At 47.3% G+C, this 22793-nt stretch overlaps 1 protein-coding gene across 12 annotated transcripts in view; it reads right to left on the bottom strand.

Annotated features, from left to right (window-relative positions):
• Window positions 1–4119, bottom strand: part of MAP4 (microtubule associated protein 4) — a 171910-nt gene extending 167791 nt beyond the window's left edge. For 3 of the 12 annotated variants that reach the window (XM_081245431.1, XM_081245432.1, XM_081245423.1), the window contains exon 1: window positions 3888–4050. The gene's annotated coding sequence lies outside the window, so the exon portion shown is untranslated. Of the gene's footprint in view, window positions 1–3887 lie in introns of all 12 variants that reach the window. The other 9 variants (XM_081245422.1, XM_081245424.1, XM_081245430.1 and 6 more) reach the window with 8 other exon arrangements.
• Between the last annotated feature and the right edge of the window lie 18674 nt (window positions 4120–22793).

Here is a 22793-nt window from a genome sequence, read left to right as displayed (position 1 = left end):
ATATATCAGTTTGCTCTGTCCCCTTTCTTGACCCTCACTGTCCTCAACATACTCACTCCTAGCAATAAGGCCACAGTAACCTGGTTCTAAGAGTGCCATTTAGAAGGACAAAGTGAAATCAGTTGATATCTACTCGGTTTCCTTTTCACACTGAGCAAGTCAAATGAACTACACCAAGATGACTTCAAAATGTTCCTCTCAGATTTCTCGCTTTTTAAAGAAAAATAAAACCTACATATCAACGACTGATGCTTAATATTTAAAAAGGAGGAGGAGGAAAATAGCCATGTCAAAAATTTGAAGTATCAACAGCAAAAGTTTACACAGCCAAAGGATGGACCATCAAATTCAGAAACAAGATTAGGAAAAAGAACAAGACCCTAAGATCAATAGGAACCGTATCTCTAAAACTAAGCAACCTATCTTGATGTAGGTGGGAGGTTCAAACCACACAAGGGAACACTCATTCCCACCCCCACCCTACAACCAAAATTAAAACTGCAAGCAAGGGCTTCCCTGGTGGCGCAGTGGTTGAGAATCCACCTGCTAATGCAGGGGACATGGGTTCGAGCCCTGGTCCAGGAAGATCCCACATGCCACGGAGCAACTAGGCCCGTGAGCCACAACTACTGAGCCTGCGAGTCTGGAGCCTGTCTGCAACAAGAGAGGCCGTGACAGTGAGAGGCCCGCGCACTGCGATGAAGAGTGGCCTCCGCTCGTTGCAACTAGAGAAAGCCCTCGCACAGAAACGAAGACCCAACACAGCTAAAAATAAAAAAATAAAAACTGCAAGCAAGTATCTTTCCTTGTTCTCAAGCCATTTTGAAAAAGTATGACAAACTTGTCCTACTCTCCCCTGAAAGCCAATTAATTAATAAAAGTTTTCATACCCTCTAAAAAATAAAGTTAAGCCACTAGTCATAAGAAAGACAGGTGTTTCCTTCACTGTCAGCAAACAATGGAAAATGCCTTTTTTAATATGTAATATAAACTTATTTATAAATTTGGGAATTTTAACTCAAGTAAGTATATGCTGGTATGACAAATATATGAAGAGACGACTTAAAAAACTGAGACAGTGGGGAAATGTGTGAGAACCTCCCCAGCACTGTCCAACATAAATATTCCATAAGTTACGGAAAAAAACCCAAAGGAACTTTTTGGCCAACCCAATAGGAGTTTGCATAGTGGAGAAAGAAAGCAGACCCACTAGGTTTCTGTGACTTGATTAAAACATCCCCTAAGAACCTACAGTGCCCTTAGTTTCAATTCTATAATCAACTGCATCCTTATTACTGATTTGGCTGCCCAGAAACAAAGGAGGTGCCCTGGCCAGTGGATAATTAATTCCCATGTGCATATGGCACTTAAAACTTTGGACATAAATAAGTTTTTTAAATTTTTAAATATTTATTTATTTTGGCTGCACTGGGTCTTCACTGCGGCACGCGGGATCTTCATTGCAGCATGTGGACTCTTAGTTGTGGCATGCATGCATGCAGGATCTAGTTCCCCAACCAGGGATTGAACCCAGGCCCCCTGCATTGGGAGCACAGTCTTACCCATGGACCACCAGGGAAGTCCCTGACGTAAATAAACTGATATCTGGCTTATCAGTCTCCAGTGAGATTACTCTGCATGAATAAATTCTTAAGTGCTTGAATCACCCCTGTGTGAACCAAAAATGTCCAGTTTCTGAAATGTCCAGTTTCTGAACTACTGTGGGAGTCAGAGGGACCTTGGTGTGGATGCCACTTTATCTGTGTGACCTTGATTCCTGTCAGTCTCAATTTCTTCCTCTGTAAATAAACACCAACAACTAGTGCCTGGAAGATGGCAAGTGCTCAAAAAATGATAGCTTTATTATATTTAGGCAAATTTGAAAGGAAGTGTATAATTGAGGTAAAAACATTTCATTTAAAAAGCAGCGGTATGGGACTTCCCTGGTGGCCCAGTGGTTAAGAATCCGCCTGCCAATGCCGGGGACACGGGTTCGAGCCCTGGTCCAGGAAGATCTCACATGTTGCGGAGCAACTAAGCCCGTGCGCCACAACTACTGAGCCTGCGCTCTAGAGCCCATGCTCCACAAGAGAAGCCACCGCAACGAGAAGCCTGCGCACTGCCACGAAGAGTAGTTCCCGCTCACTGCAACTAGAGAAAGCCCGTACGCAGCAACAAAGACCCAACGCAGCCAAAAATAAATAAATAAATTCATTTTTTTAAAAAAAGCAGCGGTATGGACCACCAAACCACATCAATTTAAAAGACATCCCCTGACAAGAGATGTCCCATGCAAGAGAGTTGAGAAGCGCAGTTAAAATGCTACAAGTAAAGTACCCCCTGCACTGTACAGATGGAGTCTCTTGCTTAGCAACTCTAGTGTTGTCTACCAAACACCCAGCCCATAATAGTTAGAGCATGACAACTGTTCACTCTAAATCCATGTGCTCAACTTGGATTCAGAACTGATTTATAAAAATAGCTGCTGCTGCCGCTCTTTGAATCTCTTTGAGCTGATGACTGGGCAGTGTTACCCTATAGGTCTAGAGCAGCTGTATTCCCTCACCACACCCATTTCTCTGTCTGCCCAGCCGAGCTGACGGCACCCCCACCCCACCCCACCCCCATCTCTGCAGCATACTATTCTCCCTCTTCCCGGGCTGAGTGAGCAAATTACAAGCACAAATATCCCCTGATGCAATGCCACAACCATCCCTGGGAAAGAGCAGAGGCAGTTGCCAAAAGCGCAGCAGCAGGAAAATGGGCGGGAGACACACACACGCAGAGCAAGAAACACTGCAATCCTAGGGAGCCAGGGAGAGGGAATCGAGAGGCCCTGGGGAGCAATACTGTAACTGGACCGAAGAGGGTGAGGAGAAAAGGGGGTTCCCAGGAGAAAGCTGGGTAACACTAACCATTCCGAGAAGCACGTTTCACTCTAGGTCTGGGTCCTAAAACACAGACCTAAGCGTAATCACTGTCTCCTCCCCAAAGCAGCAAATGCATTTAATTTACCCATTCCTGGATGGAAGCAAAACCCTAACATCGCCCCCACCCACCCCCCAACGGGGTAATTTCACCGAAGAGCTCAAGCAACATACCAGCGGAGAACCTGGCCCATGTGCTAAATCACAATCTCTGTTCTGGGTAACATTTCCAACTGACCCCCAGGTGCCTGTCCTATCCTCGCATCCCCACCCTTTACAGCGAGCGACCCCTGCGCACTCCCGCAGCCAGAAACTTGCTTAGTCCCAAACAGTGCTAGGGCCACGCACGCAGGGAGAGCCCTGCCTGGGGCCCCGTTCTCCCGACCACCCTCCAGCCCCTCCCGTAACCCTTGACCCTGTACCCTCTCTAAGGCTCGCCTCAGCCCCACCTCAACTGACCCCCAAAGCCTCACGGGACAACCTTTGAGTTCTCCTACGTCCCCGAGCCCCACCCAGGGCCTGACCCTGCACCCTCTCTAAGGCTCGCCTCAGCCCCACTTCAACTGACCCCCCAAACCTCACGGGACAACCTTTGAGTTTTCCTACGTCCCCGAGCCCCACCCAGGGCCCCAGGCTGCAGCCGACCCTCGCTCCCCAGGCTCAGCCCCATCCCGCGCCCAAGGCGTGCCTGTCGGCCCCACCGCTCCAGACCCCAGCAGCTGGAACTCTCAGTCCGCCCCGCCCGGCGGGTCCCCGGATAGCGCCTCGAAGACTTGGAAGATCACGCCCGCAGGCCCCGCGCCCGGCCGCCCCCGCGTCCCGAAGCCGGCGGCCACCGCCCTTCCCCGCCTCGGGCGGGCCTCGTGGGGTCCCGGGCGGCCGCGGGGCGAGGCTCGGGCAGTCCCGAGGGCAGTGGGGAAGCCAGCCCTCTGATCGGGCCCCGCCTGCCGCTGCACCTACCTGCCGCCGCCGCCGCGCCGGAGCCTGAGCCGAAGCCGGAGGGAGCCGGGAGAGGGCCGAGAGCAGCCGGGAGGAGCCGGGAGCCAGCGAGCGAGCCCGAGGGGCGGGACGCAGGGAGAGGCCGCTTCCTCGTCGCCCTCTTGAGGGCCGGCGCGAGGGAGGGACGCCGCCACCGCCTATCCCGCGGGCGCCGCGGCTCCGGCCAATAAGCGCGGTGAGGGGGCGGGCGGACGACAGAGGCGGACCAATAGGCGCCGGCCCCGCCGCCTCGACCCCGCCGGGGTAGCGGCCAAGCGGAGGGCCGTTGGGGGCGAGGTACACACGGGGGCTTCAGACGCCCGCCTCCCGCCCGCCTGCTGCCGCCAGAGTGGCGGGAGGACAGACCGGCCTAGTCCGCTGCTCTGTGCATTGATCGTCGCTTCCTTTTAGAACTTGGTGCCTGGAGCGGGGAGGATGTGAGCGGCGGGACACACGCGGCCGGGCCTGTGGCTCCATGACGTAACCTGGGAGGGGCGCGGGGCGGGGCCTGGGGCGCTGGCCAGCTGGTCGCTGGAAAGAACCCTAGCGGGATGAGGACGCAGCTGGGGGGCCTCTCCTGGGCTGCTCTGCCACCAGCCACAAGTGACGTGGCTGTTCCAAGTTGAGATACTTTATAAGTGTAGAATACACACCGAATTTCCGAGACTTAAAAAATATATAAAATAGCTCATTCATAATCATTGATTACAATTTGGGTCATTACAAAATTGATTGCAGGTTTGAATATCTTTGGTTAAATAAAATATATTTTAAAACAATTTCATGTTTCTTTTTTACTACTTTTTAAATGTAACTACTAGAGGGACTTCCCTGGTGGCGCAGTGGTTAAGAATCCGCCTGCCAATGCAGGGAACACGGGTTCGATCCCTGCAGAGCAACTAAGCCCGCGAGCCACGACATCTGAACCCACGTGCCACAACTACTGCAGCCCGCGCGCCTAGAGCCTGTGCTCTGCAACAAGAGAAGCCACCACAATGAGAAGCCCGCGCACCGCAACGAAGAGTAACCCCTGCTTGCTGCAACTAGAGAAAGCCCGCGCGCAGCAACAAAGACCCAATACAGCCAAATAAAGAAAATAAACAAAATGTAACTACCAGAAAAAGTAGAATTACTGTTTGGTTCACATTGCATTTCTGCTGGGTAACGCTGGTCCAGAAGTTAAAAGTGATAGCTGACACTGTATTGAATGCTCACTATATTCCAGGCACTCTAAGTATGTGATACCTAATAACTCATTTAAATCATCACAACAGTCCTATATGGTTGGTATTCATGTTTTTATGATCATTTTACAGATGAGAAAACAAACAGAACTTTAGTGACTTACCTAACTGGTGGTTGCTACAGAGGAGGAGGGTGAGGAGTTGGGCAAAATAGGTGAAGGGGGTTAAGAGGTACAAACTTCCAATTATAAGTAAGTCACAGGGATGTAATATACAGCATAAGGAATATAGTTGATAATACTAAATACTGTAATAATTTTGTATGGTGAAAGAAGGTTACTAGACATTGTGGTGATCATTTTGTAATGTATTTAAATGTTGAATCACTGGGAATTCTCTGGTGGTCCAGTGGTTAGGACTCCACACTTTCACTGCTGAGGATGTGGGTTCAATCCCTGGTCGGGGAACTAAGATCCCACAAGCGTTGGAGTGCAGCCAAAAATAAATAAATAAATAAATATTGACTCACTATGTTGTACACTTGAAACTAACATAATATTGCATATCAACTATACTTAATAAAATTAAATAAATTAAAGGATAAGTGGAAAAGGGATAGCACTGCGAATTTGGAGCCCTGGAAAGGACTTTAAGCCAAACACAGAAAACTAAAATGACTGATCTGGATCACACACCAACTAATAAGACAGGTGTCTTGGCCCAAACCCAGAGATTTCCCCCTCTCACCTTACCCAGACTCCAAAGTAGGGGAACTACCATTGCGAGCCTGAATTCATTCATCCAACAGATGTTGACTGAGTACCTGCACATCAGGAAGGGCCACACAGTGAGCGGCACATGTACAAAGATAAAAAAGATAGGTTTCCTCTCGTGAAATTAGCATTACTTCACACCAAAGCCCACTGACTTGGTCTAAGCAGGAATTTACTATTGAAGAAAAACACACAGGTGGGAGCTAAAAAAGTTACTTTGCTCCTTCTCCCTGCTGCCTGGAATAACCAGCCCCTAGGCCTATCCCAGGCTTTATGAATAGAATTGGCTTTGAAATCCTTAGAAGACAGATGGCTAGGAAGATTCAAAAGTGTTGGAATCCTCCACTTCTTCCTTAATGTAATAGAGTCACCATGTTCTGTGTATCCCAAGCTAGACAACCATCTCAGTTATTCCCTTCCTTCTCCCTTCTCAGGCCTACCAGATGCTCCTCCTGCCTCAGAAACACCTCCATCAACACGGATGCTGTTCCCTGTTCTCTTTCCTGTATACTGCCATGGCTACTTCCAAGCCCTCTGCCAAGCTTCACAACCTTCTGGACACCCCCCCTCCAATTCATATACACCCTCCTGCACCCCTTATATACCTCTCTATTAACAGTACTCACCACATATGTGGTAATTATTTGTGTAAACATAGATCTGCCCTAATTGTTTCTCAAGGTATAGGTACTTTCTGTTTGCACACCTGCAATAGGAAAGAACATTCCCTTCAGTTCCAGGGTCCCCAGGATGAAAACATAGAGCCCCAGGGAATTCCCTGGCCGTCCAGTGGTTAGGACTCCGAGGTTCCACTGCTGGGGGCTGGGGGTTCCACCCCTGGTTGGGGAGCTAAGATCCTGCAAGCCACACGGAATGGCCAAAAAAACAAAACATAGATCCCCAGCATCTCAGAGTTGGAAGGGAATCTTAGCAAACACCTAGTCCCATGTCTAAGGATATATATATATATATATATTTTTTTTTTTTTTTTTTTTTTTTTTTTGCGGTATGTGGGCCTCTCACTGTTGTGGCCTCTCCCGTTGCGGAGCACAGGCTCCAGACGCGCAGGCTCAGCGGCCATGGTGCATGGGCCCAGCCACTCCGCGGCATGTGGGATCTTCCCGGACCGAGGCACGAACCCGTGTCCCCTGCATCGGCAGGCGGACTCTCAACCACTGCACCACCAGGGAAGCCCTAAGGATATATTCTTGAAGCTCTACAAGTTCACAAGAAGACATTTTAGGGTTATCCAATATATTTATTATCCATGAAAATCATGCTTTATATTTATTCATCCAATTTTTTTTTAAGGCGGAGCCAGGTGGCACGTGGGCATGTGGGATTTTAGTTCCCCGACCAAGGATCGAACCCAGCGCCCTGCATTGGAAGCATGGCGTCTGAACCACTGGACCTCCAGGGAAGGCCCTATTCATCCAAATTTTGATCAAAATGTTGGCCAGGACACAAACATGGGCAGAGTCCAGCGGCTTACCATAGAGCCTTCCCTCTAGTTTTAACCTAAACTACTTCAGTAGCTTTCCTTTCCATTACAATCTTGAAAATGGCTTCCAAGATCCTGTGCAATGATGCTGTCTCTGTTACCCCTCATCATCTGCCTTGTTTCTCAATATGTCCAGCATTATCTGCCTTCTTTGTTTCCTGAACTTTCCCCTCTCAGGACCTTCCTCAGGCTGTTTTCTCTGCCTATCCTGATTTGTAGGTAATATGAATTTCTGCATAGAAAATTAGGGAAGATCTACAAACTATTAGAATTAATAAGAATTCAGCAAGGTTACTGGATACGAAGTTAACATGCAAAAAGGAATAGCATTCCTAAATACCAAAAATCATCAATTACAAAATGGGATAGAAAAAAAATCTCATTCATCACAGTGAAACAATAAAATTGTTATGGAACCTAGGAATAAACCTAACAACAGAATTGTAAGACTCCGATAGAAAAATGTTATAAAACTTTACAACTTTTAGAAGAAAATATAGGGAGATATCTTGATGCACTCAAGGTAGGAATCTCTGGCTGAAATTTCTTGGTACCAACATTTGTCAGATAAATACACAATTTTTACATACCAGTTTTTATCATAATTTATGATGTTTATGTTAGAATTCCATGAGGAGAGGGAAATATAATTACGTGGATTCAAATTCAAATAGGATAGAGAAATAGAACTTAGGAGCCAGAAGGGTCTTTTGGGGTCATTTAGCCCAAACCTTTTTCAGGTGAGGTAATTGGAACATGTCGAGGACCCACAAAAAAGTGGCAGAATCCAGACTTAAACCCATTTTCCTACTCTCAGGCGGGTGCTTTTTGCCCCCACCCCTTCTTTCATCTTTAAAATGGTGTAGCATAGTGATTCAGCAAACATACGTATGTATGTGTGTGTATATATATATATATATATATATATATATATTTAAAACATGTATATGTACATACATGTATACTCATTAATCTATATTACATGTTATATATAATACAACATATTAATATGTAACATAGAATATTTTATATATGTATTATATATATTATATAGAGCTTTCAGGTAAGCCTTTGTAAAAAGACAAACTCAGCTGCATTTCTTCCACCTGTCCAGAATATGGACACAATGCCTAGAGGTAAAGCAGCCATCTTATGACAATAAAGACAAAAGCTATGGGTTATGGGCTGAGGGTGAAAATAGGAAGACAGGAGGAGACTAGGTCCTTAACATCTTCCAGCAGCTACACTAATCTTTGACTGCCCACCTCCGGACTTCCTGTGAAGTGAGAAAAGTAACCCCTATCTCTTAAAGCCATCATTAGTCAATAAATCTCCATTGGTGTAAGCCCCCATTGGTCTATGCCATTTGCAGTGAAATGCAACCCCAAATGGTACATGGAGTAAAAGTCCTGGACTCCAAATTGAGAAACCCTGTTACAGTCCCAGCTCTGCCAGGAACAAGCTGTATGGCCTTGGGCTAGCCATTTCCCATCCCTGGGCCTCAGGTTGCTCACCTCTATCAGGGGAAGTAGAACAAGATGGCCTCACCTCTCTCTTCACTCACTTGCATGCTGTGTAATGTACAGGATGGGACTTCCTCTCCCTTGAAATAAGACTACTTCTTTCAAGGTTCACTAAGTGTTTCCTTGTTCCTGTGACCTCTGGAGTAATTACAAGGGCCTGTTCCTTCTGAGTGCATGTGATACAAAACACAACTTTGGGGTATTCCCTGAACACAAAATCCCCCTAGCTAGGTCCTTGCTCTCTCTTCCTTTGGTGAGTTTCATTTACCTACAACTAGAGGGAGCACAAAGGGGATTTTACTCTAAAATTAATGGAGCACTGTGCCCACCTCTGCCCTACAGTTGCTGTGTAATTTCTCCTCTTGGGGTCTCGAATTCATCGTTTATGAAATGAGAGGGTTGCAGATGTTCCAAGGGCCCTTCAAGCCCTGACATTCTAACACTGCATTACACCTTCTGAATTTCATCTCACATTGGGATGGTCCTTCCCTGGTTGCTAAATGATTTGCTCTCTGGTATTACAGTTAAGCTTTCTATAACTCTGAGATAGGCAGGGCTAGTATCATCATCCCTATTTGGAAACTGAGGAAACAGATTCAGGGATGTGGAGTGATATGCCTATCATCAAACACTTAGTAAGTGGTAGATCTGGAACTAGAAGCCCCATCCTTTGATTCCTTGTTCAGTGCTCTTTCCACTACACCTTGATTATTTTGTTTCCTCTTTCATTTTTCTCTCCAGGATCCACTTCCTGGCTACAAGTCAAAACTGCTCTCAACTGTGACCCTATCACTGTGACTGCTCAGAGTAATGCCCTCAGTTCCAGGCACTTGGCCAGCTCAGCAGACACCTGGCTTTCCCCCAATTCTTCTTCCATTTTCCATTCTGAACCCTCAGTCTCAATAAAACCTCCTAGCTTCTCCCCAACTCTGACTCCAAACATCACACCCCATCTAGAGTTCCACCGGATATATCACCATGTTGAACCAGAATCTGGCCCTTTGTCTCAATATGCTTGAGACAACTCTCATCCTGGTTCTGATATTGCTTCTTCACCTCACTCTTCACTCCATCCAACCTCTTGTTCAGCATCTGAAGCCCCTAAAGAGATAAGCCACGGTCAGAGAAGATGTTAACTGGAAGGCCCTTAGAGATCTTCCAGTCCAAAGGCCCAGCAGAAGTTGAAAATGAGGAAATTGATTAGTCACAATATAAAAGAGTGGGGTGGGGGCCGTGAGGAGCAGGAGGGTGCTGATCCCAACTCCAGCCAATTGCTGCCTGTTCCTGGAAATGTGGGCCCAGTGTGGTCACACTGGAGCCAAACGTTTATGTACAGTATCCTGGTTGTTGAGTGTCGACAACTAATTAAGCCTTTTTAAAAATACTGTCGGGCTTCCCTGGTGGCACAGTGGTTGAGAGTCCACCTGCAGATGCAGGGGACACGGGTTTGTGCCCCGGTCCGGGAAGATCCCACATGCCACGGAGTGGCTGGGCCCGTGAGCCATGGCCGCTGAGCCTGCGCGTCCGGAGCCTGTGCTCCGCAATGGGAGAGGCCACAGCAGTGAGAGGCCCGTGTACCGCAAAAAAAAAAAAAAAAATACTGTCTAGGCCAAACACAGCTGTGGACCAGTGGCTCTTGGATTGCCAATTTGCAACCTGTGCTCTGGTCCAAATCCTTCACCCACAGATAAGAGGCCAACATCATGCACCAGATCAGCAGGAGAGAAGGAGGCAGGACCCAGACTTCAGACCCTCTATTCAGAGCTCACCATCCGTCACTCTGAAGCCAGAAAGCAGTTTTGGCCAATTTAACAAGCCTCTGGTGAGAGCCTGCTCTAGAAAGATGTTCTGAGAGGAGACAAAGATGAAGGGATTCTTTTAAAAGATGCCGGCCTTAGCTCCATGGCACTTCTTCACTTAGCTTGGGATCAAAGATTTGGCAGGTTGGGACAAACTAACTTATATTTAGGAAAGAGCTGCCCACGTTCATGGAATTCCTGTGGGCACAGTCCACACTGATTGAATTAGGATTCCGGGGACTTTGCGGGGAAGCATTTTCTGAAATCTGTATTTGGAAATAATTTCAAACATACAAAGTTGCAAGGATAAAATAGTGCATAGCACTCTCATGTACCCTTTACCAAAATTCACCTCTTTTTCAGAGTTGTCCCATTTGCTTGATTATGTGCTGCACACACACACACCACACACAAATAATATATTTGGAGTTTGAGTGTAGATCACATGCATCATAGCTTTTTACCCCTAAATAGTTCAAACATGTGTTCCTAATGATGCTATTTCTTATAACCACAATACAGATTTCACCTCAGTAAATGTATTTATTTATTTATTATTTTTAGTTGCGGCATGCAGGCTCATAGTTGTGGCACACAGGTTTCTTAGTTGCAGCATGTGGCCTTCTTAGTTGCACCATGTGGACTGCTTAGTTGTGGCATGTGCACTCTTAGGTGCAGCGTGAATGTGGGATCTAGTTCCATGACCAGGGATCGAACCCGGGCCCCCTGAATTGGGAGCGCGGAGTCTTAACTACTACTGCACCACCACGGAAGTCCCAACTTCAGTAAATTTACATTGACTCAGTTCTATCTAATCTACCATTCATATTCCAATTTTGTCAATTGACCCAGTAATGTCCCTTAAAGTATTTTTTTTCTTCCTCCAAAACAGGACCCAGTCCAGGATCAAACATCACATTTCGTTGTCATGTCTCTTTAGTTTCCTTTAATGTGGAATATTTTCACAGCCTTTGTGTGTGTGTATATGTGTATGTTTTTTAATGACATTAACATTTTTGAAGAATACAAATTCTTCAATATTCCCCTTTTTTTTAATTAGAATGTATCTCATCCGGGGAGTCTGATGTTTTCTCGTGGTTAGATTCAGCTTATATCAATACATCCCAGTCAGAATACTGCATGAACAATGGCATGTCCTCAGAATATCATACTAGGAGGCATGCTGTGACCATCTGCCCATCACTGGTGATGTTAATTTTGATCATTGAGACAAGGTGTGTTCTGATTTCTCCAGTGTACTGTTACTATTTTTTCCCTTGCAACTAATATGCAATCTGTGGAGAGATGCTTTACCACATGCTCAGATCCTGCTCCTCATCAAAGTTATTCCCCAGATTCGTCACCCATTGATGAGTCTTGCCTAAACCAACCTTTCCTATGATGACTGCACAGTGGTGTATTTTCCATTCCACCTCTCCTACCACAGTTACCTGTTGACACTCAGCATTTTGTTGTCAACTATATCTGTCCCTTCTGGATGGGTGCAGTGTTGATCTCTATCAAGGTAAGTGAGATCTGGAGTTCCACTAGAAAACAATCATTCATAGCCAACATTGCCCAGCCCCTAAGAGCAGATAAAGGTGAACTGGAACAGTAACTCCAAGGGTTTCAGCTAAAGGAGCTGAGACCCTCAGAGAAGTAAAGTGGCACAGAGATTCCTCTATGCAGGGGCTTCACACAAACAGTGTCTGTTTCAGGACTTCCCTGGTGGTCCAGTGGGTAAGACTCCACACTCCCAATGCAGGGGGCCTGGCGCAGCCTAAATAAATAAATATTTTTTAAAAAATTATAAAACGAAACAAAACCAAACAAAAAAACAGTGTTTGTTTCAAATTCTGTCTCTGTCTCTTCCCCTCACCTGCTCTGTAACCTCCAACAGCTCACCTAACTTCTTTCAGCCTCTGGTTCCTAATTCTTACCTTAGAGGCTCATTGGGAAGATTAAGAAACAATGCTCATCTTACTGGGCCCACAGAGTGCTAAATGAGAGGTACATATTATACGGAATATAGGAAAATTAGGTTGTGCTTGAATTATGTTTCATTTCAACAAACATCTGCTGAGAATCTACCACGTACCAAGGCACTATGGTGGAGGCTAAAGACTAGCCTAGAGGTAGAGACTAAATATATCAGCCCTCAAAAAGCTCACAATCTAGAGGAAGAAAAAGACAAACTTAATTCCACTCCTAGTACTTACCCCCTCCCCAAATTAAAACATACATCCACACAAAAATTTCTTCAAGAATGTTTATGGCAGGACTTCCCTGGTGGCTTAGTGGTTAAGAATCTGCCTGCCAACGCAGGGGACACCGGTTCGAGCCCTGGTCCGGGAAGATTCCCACGTGCCATGGAGCAACTAAGCCCGTGTGCCACAACTATTGAGCCTGCGCTCTAGAGCCCACGAGCCACAGCTACTGAGCCCCAGTGCCACAATTACTGAGGCCTGCGCACCTAGAGCCCACACTCCTCAACAAGAGAAGCCACTGCGGTGAGAAGCCCGCACACCGCAACAAAGAGTAGCCACAGCTAGAGAAAGCTCGCACGCAGCAACAAAGACCCAACGCAGCCAAATATAAATAAAAAAAATTATTTTTAAAAATAGATGGATAGCAGCATGGAGAGATGGACAGATATGTGATAAAACAAGGATGATAAAGTGTTAACGGTAGAAACAAGATGTCAGAGAAATGGGAGTTAACTGGAAAATTCTCTCAGCTTTGCTGTATGTGTGAAATATTTCATAATAAAATGTTGCAGTGGAAAGCCAGTACTGTACAGTGTGAGTCAGAGTTTGATAAATGATGTGGTAGAGAAATAACCAGTTTTCTCTGCTGTGGGAGTGGAGAGGAGAAAGTGATTACTTCTGCTGGGAGTGGATGGTGGCAGGGGTCAAGCAGAGTCTCAGAGAGGAGGAGTCCTAGGAAATGGGCCTAAAAGATAAGATTTTAAACGCAGAAGAGGGAAAGGGGGAAAAGGGCATCCCAGTAGATAAAACAGGGTAGCGTGAAAATGCTAGGCTCTTTTGGGAAGCTGCAAGGGAGCAGAGAGACTTTGGGGGCAGAATGGCAAGAGAGGAGGCCGATGAGTTGAACTGTGCTCAGGCTGGGATGGGAATTAAAAGACAGATAAGAGCATGTGGTTTTGACTCAGTAAACAATGGGAAGCCACTGAGTGTGTGTATGTGTAAGGCTTTGACATCTGACAGCAGGAGTAGAGGAAGGCAGTGGAGACAGCCAGCAATGCGAAGAACAGCCAGCAGTGGGGAGAACAGCAAGTCAAAGTTTTCTATTGCTTTTATTAGCCAGCTGACAAGGGGGGCAATTTTTGTGACAGAAAAGTGGTCAAGACATGACCTTCCCGGAGCTGAGAAGTCTGAAAGTGAATCAGGGAGATAATTCAGCTTGTCTTAATTCCCAGCTCTCTAGTAACTTTGATCTCCCTAAAGACTTCCTGTTCCCTTTGAAGGTCTAGGCTGCCCGTTGACCTCCCCTCTGGCCCTCAGCCACAGCCCAGAATCTGCAGCTCACCCTCAGCACCCTCCGGAATGAACACACTGGGAGTCGGGAAGCCTGCTTTCCAGTCCTGCTGTTGCCACCATCCCTCTCTGCGGCCCAGATTCCTCACCTGTAAATCAGTTGTGCTGGCCCCACTGTTCCCTGTGGTTCCTTCCAGTTTGGAGACTTCTCTACTCCAGTCTTTTCTTTTCTTTCTTTCTTTTTTTTTTTTTTTTTTGGCTTTGCCACGCAGCTTGCAGGGTCTCAGTTCCCTGACCAGGGATCGAACCCATGCCCCCTGCAGTGGAAGCACAGAGTCCTAACCACTGGAATGCCAGGGAATTCCCTACTCCAGGCTTCTTGCAACCAGCCTGCCAGGCTCTCTCTCAAATGTTAATTTTCCCCTTGATGTGCAGGTGTCTTTCTGATCACAGCCCCCACTGTCATTTTCCTATCTTACCTCTTTCCTCCCCGGTCAGGGGTGTCACTGCGGTGTCCAGCTCCAGCTCCTGGCTGATCTGGGCTGACGCTTGAAAGAGCTCTGCTGGCAGGTCAGGAGCCTCTGAGCTTCAGGGGCTGAAAGTGTGAAAGGGGTAACAATTCCCACTGCCCTGGTTGTAAGAATAACAAGAAAGTGATGTGTGAATGCACAGCCTGGGGACTTATCTTCTCTCCTCCACACTTTCCCTCCATTTCCCCAAGTTCACAGAGGACAGGTAGTGACTTACCTGAAAAGGATACAGGACAGTCACGGCCCTCCTTGGTCCAGCACCCATGACACCTGTTTCCAATCTTCACACCAGCCCTGCAAGCAAGACAGGACAGAAATGCCCCATTTCCCCAACTCTTACTGAGTTCTAGGAAAAGCTCAAAGTTTCACACACATAATCTCCTTTAATTCTCACAGTGAGGCTGAGGTTGGTATCTGTTCCCCTTCTGACAGTTAAGGAACTGAAGGCTCAGAGAAGCTACATAACTTGTCCAAGGTCACACAGCCAAATCCCAGAAATTCACAACCGAAGTATCAAAAGGAAGAATTACTTGGTGTCCTATATGCCCAGCACCGACTTTTAAAAATATATACTATATTGGGCTTCCCTGGTGGTGCAGTGGTTGAGAGTCCGCCTGCCGATGCAGGGGACATGGGTTCGTGCCCCGGTCCGGGAGGATCCCACATGCCGCAGAGAGGCTGGGCCCGTGAGCCATGGCCGCTGAGCCTGCGTGTCCAGAGCCTGTGCTCCGTAATGGGAGAGGCCACAGCAGCGAGAGGCCCACATATCGCAAAAAAAAAAATATATATATATATATATACATACATACTATAATCCCCACAGCTAGAGTCCACTCAGGCCCTGAGAAGCCTGCCCCGGGGTCCTGGCGCACACATGGGAAGGTGGGATTGGGCAGGGTTGCTCACCAGTCTGGGGTGGCAAAAGGAAAAGGCCTAGAGGTGGCATTTGCTGCTTCCTGAGGGACAGTAGGACTTCCCCAGACTCATCCTTTCACTAAGCTAATCCTGAAGCTTCACCTGAGAGTCAACTGGTGGGGAAGAGGCAAGGGAGGGCCTTCCAAGGTCTCTCAAAGACGCAGAGTCAGCAAGCTGAAAAATGGCAAGGCACATGCAGGGCGGGCATGTTCAGAGAAGTAGGAGCAGAGAGGAGAGTAGACTCCCTTTGGTGGGTGGAGGTCCCTCTAGGCCTCGGCTCCCAGGAGCAGCTTCCCATGCTATCTGAGCAGGCAGGCCATGTGCGGTCAACCTTCCACGGATAACCCCAGCACCGCACTTGTGGCCTCAATAAAATCTTCGGAAGAATGCAGCTCAGATGCCACCCCTGGCGGCCCTTCCCTGACTACTCGGGGGAAGAGGTTCATGTCCTCAGGTTATGTGTTCACCAGAGGATGAGCACCTTCTGCCCTGGTCCAAGCCACTTCTGATTCCTCCATCCACAGCAAGTGGTGCTGTGTCTTCACTGGGTTGTGTACTTATACTGCCTCAACTACTGCCAGGGCTCATGGTCCCCTAAATAGATGACATGCGGGCAGGACTGCTTGATCCCCATGGGAGGCTGGGTCCCTTGGAGTCCCACTCAGCTCAGAGAGCCCATGACTTCTGAACAGACAAACCTTCCCATCCTCATTATCTGTGGTTACTTAAAAATATGTCCAAAAATTCTTAGACACTTTTCCCTTTCAAAGGTGGAGCCTCATTCTTCTCCCCTTGAATGAGGGCCAGACTTAGCGACTTGTTTCTACTGCCTAGAATGTGGCAGAAGCAGTGCTCTGACTTTGGAGGCCAACACACAAAAAGTTATAGCTTCCTCCTGGTTCCTTCCTCTTGGACCGCTCACTCTGGAGGACGTCAGTCACCATGTCTTTAGGACACTTATGCAGCCCTGTGGAGGAGCCCCTGTGGGAAGGGAGGTCTCCCACCATCAAAGCCAGCACCAGCTGGCCAGGTGAGTGAGTGAGTCCCATGGAAGGGGATGCCCCAGCCTTAGCCAAGCCTTCAGATGACTGCAGCCCCTGCCCATGCATGACCACAATGCTTGAGACTTCAAGCCAGGACTGGCCAGCCAAGCCATTCTCGAATTCCTGATCCACAGAAACTGTGAGAGATAATGAATGTATCTTGTTGAATTAAGCCACTAAGTTTAGGGTAATTTGTTGCACAGCAGTGGATAACTAAGACATTACCCTCCTCCCCATTGCCTCTCAGAAAGCTCCCTCTGCTCCAGCCATACTGAACCACTCCATGTTCAAAGCAACACATTTCTGCTGAGTACCTTGTGTGCCAACCCAGGCCAGACACGGGATAGGGCAGTGAACCGGCTAGATCAGCATGGCCACTGTCCTGAGGAGCTTAAGGAGCCACACACTCCAAACATTTACAGATCCTGCTTTTGCCCACATTGTGCCCTCACCCAGAAAGCTTGCCCCAGCCCACCCCTTATAGCTAGATCCTGAACATTTTTGAATTGACCATTCTCCTTCAGCCCTGAACCTCCTCCACGAAGCCTTTTCTGATTGCCCCATTGGAAATGAGTCTTCTCATCTCTGAACTCCTATAAAGCTTTATCTCAACCTTAGCTTGATCACTTAGCATCTTCCTTGTATTATGATTATTCCTATTTATTACCTCTCAGGTTAGCTGCTGTAGTCCCCTTGGGGAAGATGTCTTATATGTGTCTGTATTCCCCACATAACTAGTATACAAAGTGTCATGTGCATAGTTATCATTCAAGAAATGTACATTATGCAGATGAACACGTGAATGAAGCCTTCCGAACCCCTCCTTTAGAATTTTTATGGAGGCTGCTTTACACAGATGGGATCTATTAAATCTCTGGCGATTGATTCAACCTCCAGCCCCTCTGCCCTCCCCAGAGGTCAAGGGGGTGGGATGAAAGTTCCAACCTCTAATCACCTGGTTAGTTTCCCTGGCAACCAGCCTCCATCCTTAGGTGCTTTCCAAAAGTCACTAGGTTGATGTAAACTAGGGTGTGGTTGACCAGAGTTTGTTATGAATATCAAGATATCTTTATTGATCTTTCTGCTTAGGAAACTTCAAGAGATTTAGGAACTCTAATGGAGTTCTAATGGAGCCAGGAATGGAGATGAAGGCCTAATATATATTTATTATAAATCACAATATCACAGTGAAAAGTCTCATTGGGCGGTGGGATTTCAAACAAGTACAGAGCAGCATTTTACTTGCCAAACTTACTTGACAAAGTAACAGCTTATCTTCCTGAACTTTCTCAGTGGTAGAGTTTGGATTCAAGCATTAAGCTCTCTTAACACATTTTTTTAAAGTTATTGTAAAATATATGTAGCATAGAACTTACCATTTTAATAATTTTTAAGTGTACAGTTCGGTGGCATTAAGTACCCTCACATTCTTCTGCAACCCACACCACTATCCATCTCCAGAACTTTTTCATCATCCCATATTGGAATTCTCTACCCATTGAACACTAACTCCCCAGTCTCCCTGCCCCAGTCCCTGGTAACCATTGTTCTATATTCTATCTATGAATTTGACTACTCTAGGTATCACATATAAGTAGAATCATACAGTATTTGTTTTTTATGGCTGGCTTATTTCAGTTAACATAATGTCTTCAATGTTCATCCATGTTGTAGCATACATCAGAACTGCATTCTTTTTTTTTTTTTTTTTTTTTTTTTGTTGCGGTACGCGGGCCTCTCACTGCTGTGGCCTCTCCCGTTGCGGAGCACAGGCTCCGGACGCGCAGGCTCAGCGGCCATGGCTCACGGGCCCAGCCGCTCCGCGGCATGTGGGATCCTCCCGGACAGGGGCACGAACCCGTGTCCCCTGCATCGGCAGGCGGACTCTCAACCACTGCGCCACCAGGGAAGCCCTGCATTCTTTTTTTAATGTCTTTTTTTAAACATCTTTATTGGAGTATAATTGCTAATGTCTTTTTAAAAAGAATATATATATTTATTTATTTATTTATTTGGCTGCACCAGGTCTTAGTTGCAGCACTTGGGATCTTCGGTGAAGCATGCAGGATCTTTCAGTTGCGGCATGCGGGATCTAGTTCCCCAACTAGGGATCAAACCCGAGCCCCCGGAAGTGCAAGCATGGAGTCCTAACCACTGGACCACCAGGGAAGTCTCAAATGCTTTTTGATAAAAATGATTGTGTTATGAGCATCCTTACTTTGAGCATAATGTGTGTTTCTTGATGCTTCAGTGTTGACATGCCGAATCCTTCTACCTCTGTCAGTGCCTGTTTCTCTCTACAGTGAAAGGGCTCACCTGGGTCTTCTTTATAGCTATGACTCTGGCTTTTGCCTTCCTTGAAGACTTGGGCCCTGACTCCATCTGTCCCTTGGGCAGGAGTGGGTGGACTGTGTGTTCTCTAGACAGAGAAGGGATATGACCTTGGTCAGCACATTTTCTTGGTCTGGAAAGCCCATCGTAAGGGGTGGGTAAGCACAGTATAATAAATATAAACAAGAATATTGTACTATCATTATAAATGAGATAAATATTGCTGTTTCAGCAATCATATCACAATATCTAAATGTATCAAAGTAACACCTTGTATACCTTAAAATTATACAACGTTACACATCAAATTTATTCAACTAAAATATTTTTTAATAATAAAAATAAAAGGGTGCACAAGTGAGTCGAAGGAGATGAACTCAGAGAGTCTGAAGCCATAGCTAGGAACACACATCTGACTCTTGCATCATGACAGGCCACACCCCTCTCTGCTCAAGCAGGTTGGTGAAAACCACCTCCAGGCATTTCTCCTGGCACATATCACCCCAGAACCCAGCCAGAGATCAGCACTGATGTCAATGGGGAATCCCAGGCAATCAGCATGCCCAAGACCCAGCCTGAAGAGAGGGACATGGCAGCCTAGTCTGGCTCTTCAGGACACCCAGGTGAGAAAAACACTGCCTAGAGGCATGGTTAACAGTTTATGTATGGAAGGAAGCCCCTGCCCCAGAGAACTTCTCTGAGATCCCACAAGGGGATACAGCATCCACATGCTGTACCTGCCTGTCCCAGACCTGAGACTCATGGGTGTGTTCAGCATCCTTCCTTAAAAGCATGGGAGATAAGTATGACGCTGTACACGCCAGCATCACCCTGTTTCTGGGCTCCAGTTCTGGCTCCTTCATAATGAGCTATGAGGACTTTAGATGATGTATAAAAGTACCAGAACCCAGCATGCCCTTGGTAAGTGGAATCAAGGCTCATTGACATCATGTTGCAGCTCTATTGGAGGGGAGAGTAGGTTGACCATGAGAGGTTGTGGGTTTTGTCATCTACAGCATGCGAAAAACCAGAGAAGACCAATGGAAAGGAACACAGTGAGCAGGAGCAGAGAGCTGTTTCCAGGCTGCCATGGACCTGGGGGGCAGGTCACACACTCACCAGTCCAGTCCCATTCTCAGCAGTCAGAAGAAGCTCTTGCCCAGGTCACTTGCTCAAGCTGGGGACTCACCTGCCCAGTTTAGACTGGAAAGTCACTGGAGAAGACCCTGTTCAGCCAATGGGCAAGAAAAAGACCCACACTTTGTTCCAAGATAGAACCTAAGGGGGCTGTGCTTCATGCGACTCCCCTGGCTCTTCCCTGGGTGCCAGTGATGTTGCTCACATCATCAGGAATGAAGCACTGCACAAGTAATTTGGGGCCAAAGCACCTGGCTGTGAGCACTGGCTTTGTCACTCACCAGGGAGTGATCTTGGGCAAGTCAGTTAAGTTCCATAAACCCCAAGTTGCTCATCTATAAATCAAGCACAGGGTTAGTGAGAGGGTCAAGGGAGATAGACAACACATGAAAGTGCTCTGTAAATGATCAAACTCTACACAAAGGATAGGTATTATTATTATTAAATAACTCCATGGCCAGGATTCTGGATTCTGGTATTGGCCCTGCCTTTACCTAGAGTAAGTCCCTAGCCTCTCTGCCCATTTAAATTGTTGGGCTAGGGACTTCCCTGGTGGTGCAGTGGTTAAGATTCTGTGCTGCCAATGCAGGGGGCCTGGGCTCAATCCCTGGTCTAGAAACTAGATCCCACATGCATGCTGCAACTAAGAGTTCGCATGTCACAACTAAGGAGCCCTCCTACCGCAACTAAGACCTGGCGCAACCAAAAAAATAATTGGGCTAGAAGAGTTTCTTTATTTGATTCAGTCTAACAGTCAACAAGATCAGAGTAGGAAAGGCAGGGGTTGTGAACCTTGTGTGGGAGGGCCATGCAAAGGCAAACGGACAGCAGCAACCAGCACTGAAAGACCACAGGAAGAGACCTCACGTGTGGTGGCCTAAAGTACGGCATTGAGCCAAGCTTCTGGCAGTGCTGGGTTTAAGCAGGGAGACCTCAGCTCAACCTCAGTTTCCTGAGAAGCTCCAGGACAAAGCTGGCACCACTGTTTGGAAGGGCCACTCCGTGCAGGACTGGTGTCTGCAGGCCAGGCAGACATGATGTCATCTGTGCATCTGGAAACCACAGACCAGCCCTCCTGGGTCTCCAGCGGCTCTCATGTTTTCTGGCCAGGATCCCCAAGTTCCGTTCTCTATATCCCCAATCCTTTGCATTCCAGGCTCCCAAGGAACTGAGCTAGGACCTCCTGGGCTTCCGTCCAAGCATCTAGTTCCAAATTCCCCCACCCCTTCGTCCCTCGGGAGTAAACAATATAACTTTAAACAAAGACTGCTGCCTCAGCCTTGAGGAATATCCTGGGCCAGTTTCAGTGCTCTGCTGACTGTTTATTTCTTCATACCCACACTTAGTGCCAAGATAGAACCTGAGGGGCTGTGTTTATTGAGATTCTCCTGTCTCCTCCCTGGGCTTCCAGGTGCTGCGAAAGGTGCTCACATTCACAAGGTCCACACAAGTGCAGCAGGTGTGTTTCAAGTCAGAAACTTGGTCGTTCAATCCCAGCTCTCTCCTTTCGTTAACTGGCAAGTCTGTCAGCCTCTCTGAAACTTAGCGTCTTTGTCTGCAAAATGGGGCCAATAATATTGATGTCACAAGGTTGCTGTGAGGATGGTATCATTCCGGGCATGTCCGGTGGCTGCACACAGTGGGTGCTCAACATCAATGACCTTTCTGCTCTCCTCTCCCCCTTCCATTAGACCATGGTTCTCTCTCCCCTGGAGGGGAGTTCAAGTTCCCATTTCTGGGCCTCACCACCACATATCTGATTCAGCATTTCTGAGATTTGCATTGCTAACAAGCCCCCAGGGGCTGCTGCTCCGGTGGTCCAGAGGCTACTCTTGGAGAACCCTCATCTCCCTTGTGAGGAGGAGGTGGAGGGTCTCTATTCCCAGCCTGGCACACAGGGGAGCTCCAGGATGGACTTGTCAAAAGTGAAAGACTTCAGGGCTTCCCTGGTGGCGCAGTGGTTGAGTCTGCCTGCCGATGCAGGGGACACGGGTTTGTGCCCCAGTCCGGGAAGATCCCACATGCCGTGGAGCGGCTGGGCCCGTGAGCCATGGCCGCTGAGCCTGCGCGTCCGGAGCCTGTGCTCCGCAACAGGAGAGGCCACAACAGTGAGAGGCCCGCGTACCGCAAAAAAAAAAAAAAAAAAGTGTAAGACTTCAAGTATTTATTATATTATAATTGACATATCAAAAAATTCACCCATTTTAAGGTGTACGGTTTGATAAGCTTTAGTAAATTTACAGAACTGTGCAATCATCTCCACAATCCAGTTTTACAATATTCCCACCACTCCAAAAAGTTCTCTTGGGCCATCTGTGGTCAATCCATGTCCACTCCAAGCTCCAGGCAACCACTGGTCTGCTTTCTGTCTCTAAGTTTTGTTTTTACAAGAAATTTCACATACATGGACTCATATAATTTGTAGTCTTTTGTGGCCAGCTTCTTCTGGTCAGCATAATGTTGTTTTTTTGTTTTTTTTTTTTTTTTTGCGGTACGCAGGCCTCTCACTGTTGTGGTCTCTCCCGTTGCGGAGCACAGGCTCTGGACGCACAGGCTCAGCGGCCATGGCTCACGGGCCCAGCCGCTCCACGGCATGTGGGATCTTCCCAGACTGGGGCATGAACCCGTGTCCCCTGCATCGGCAGGTGGACTCTC

Source organism: Mesoplodon bidens (assembly GCF_964165515.1).
Source record: "Mesoplodon bidens genome assembly, chromosome: 10".
In the NCBI taxonomy this organism is placed as follows: Eukaryota; Metazoa; Chordata; class Mammalia; order Artiodactyla; family Ziphiidae; genus Mesoplodon; species Mesoplodon bidens.
Note: the sequence above shows the minus strand (reverse complement) of the source record. Positions and strands in the feature narration are given on the sequence as shown.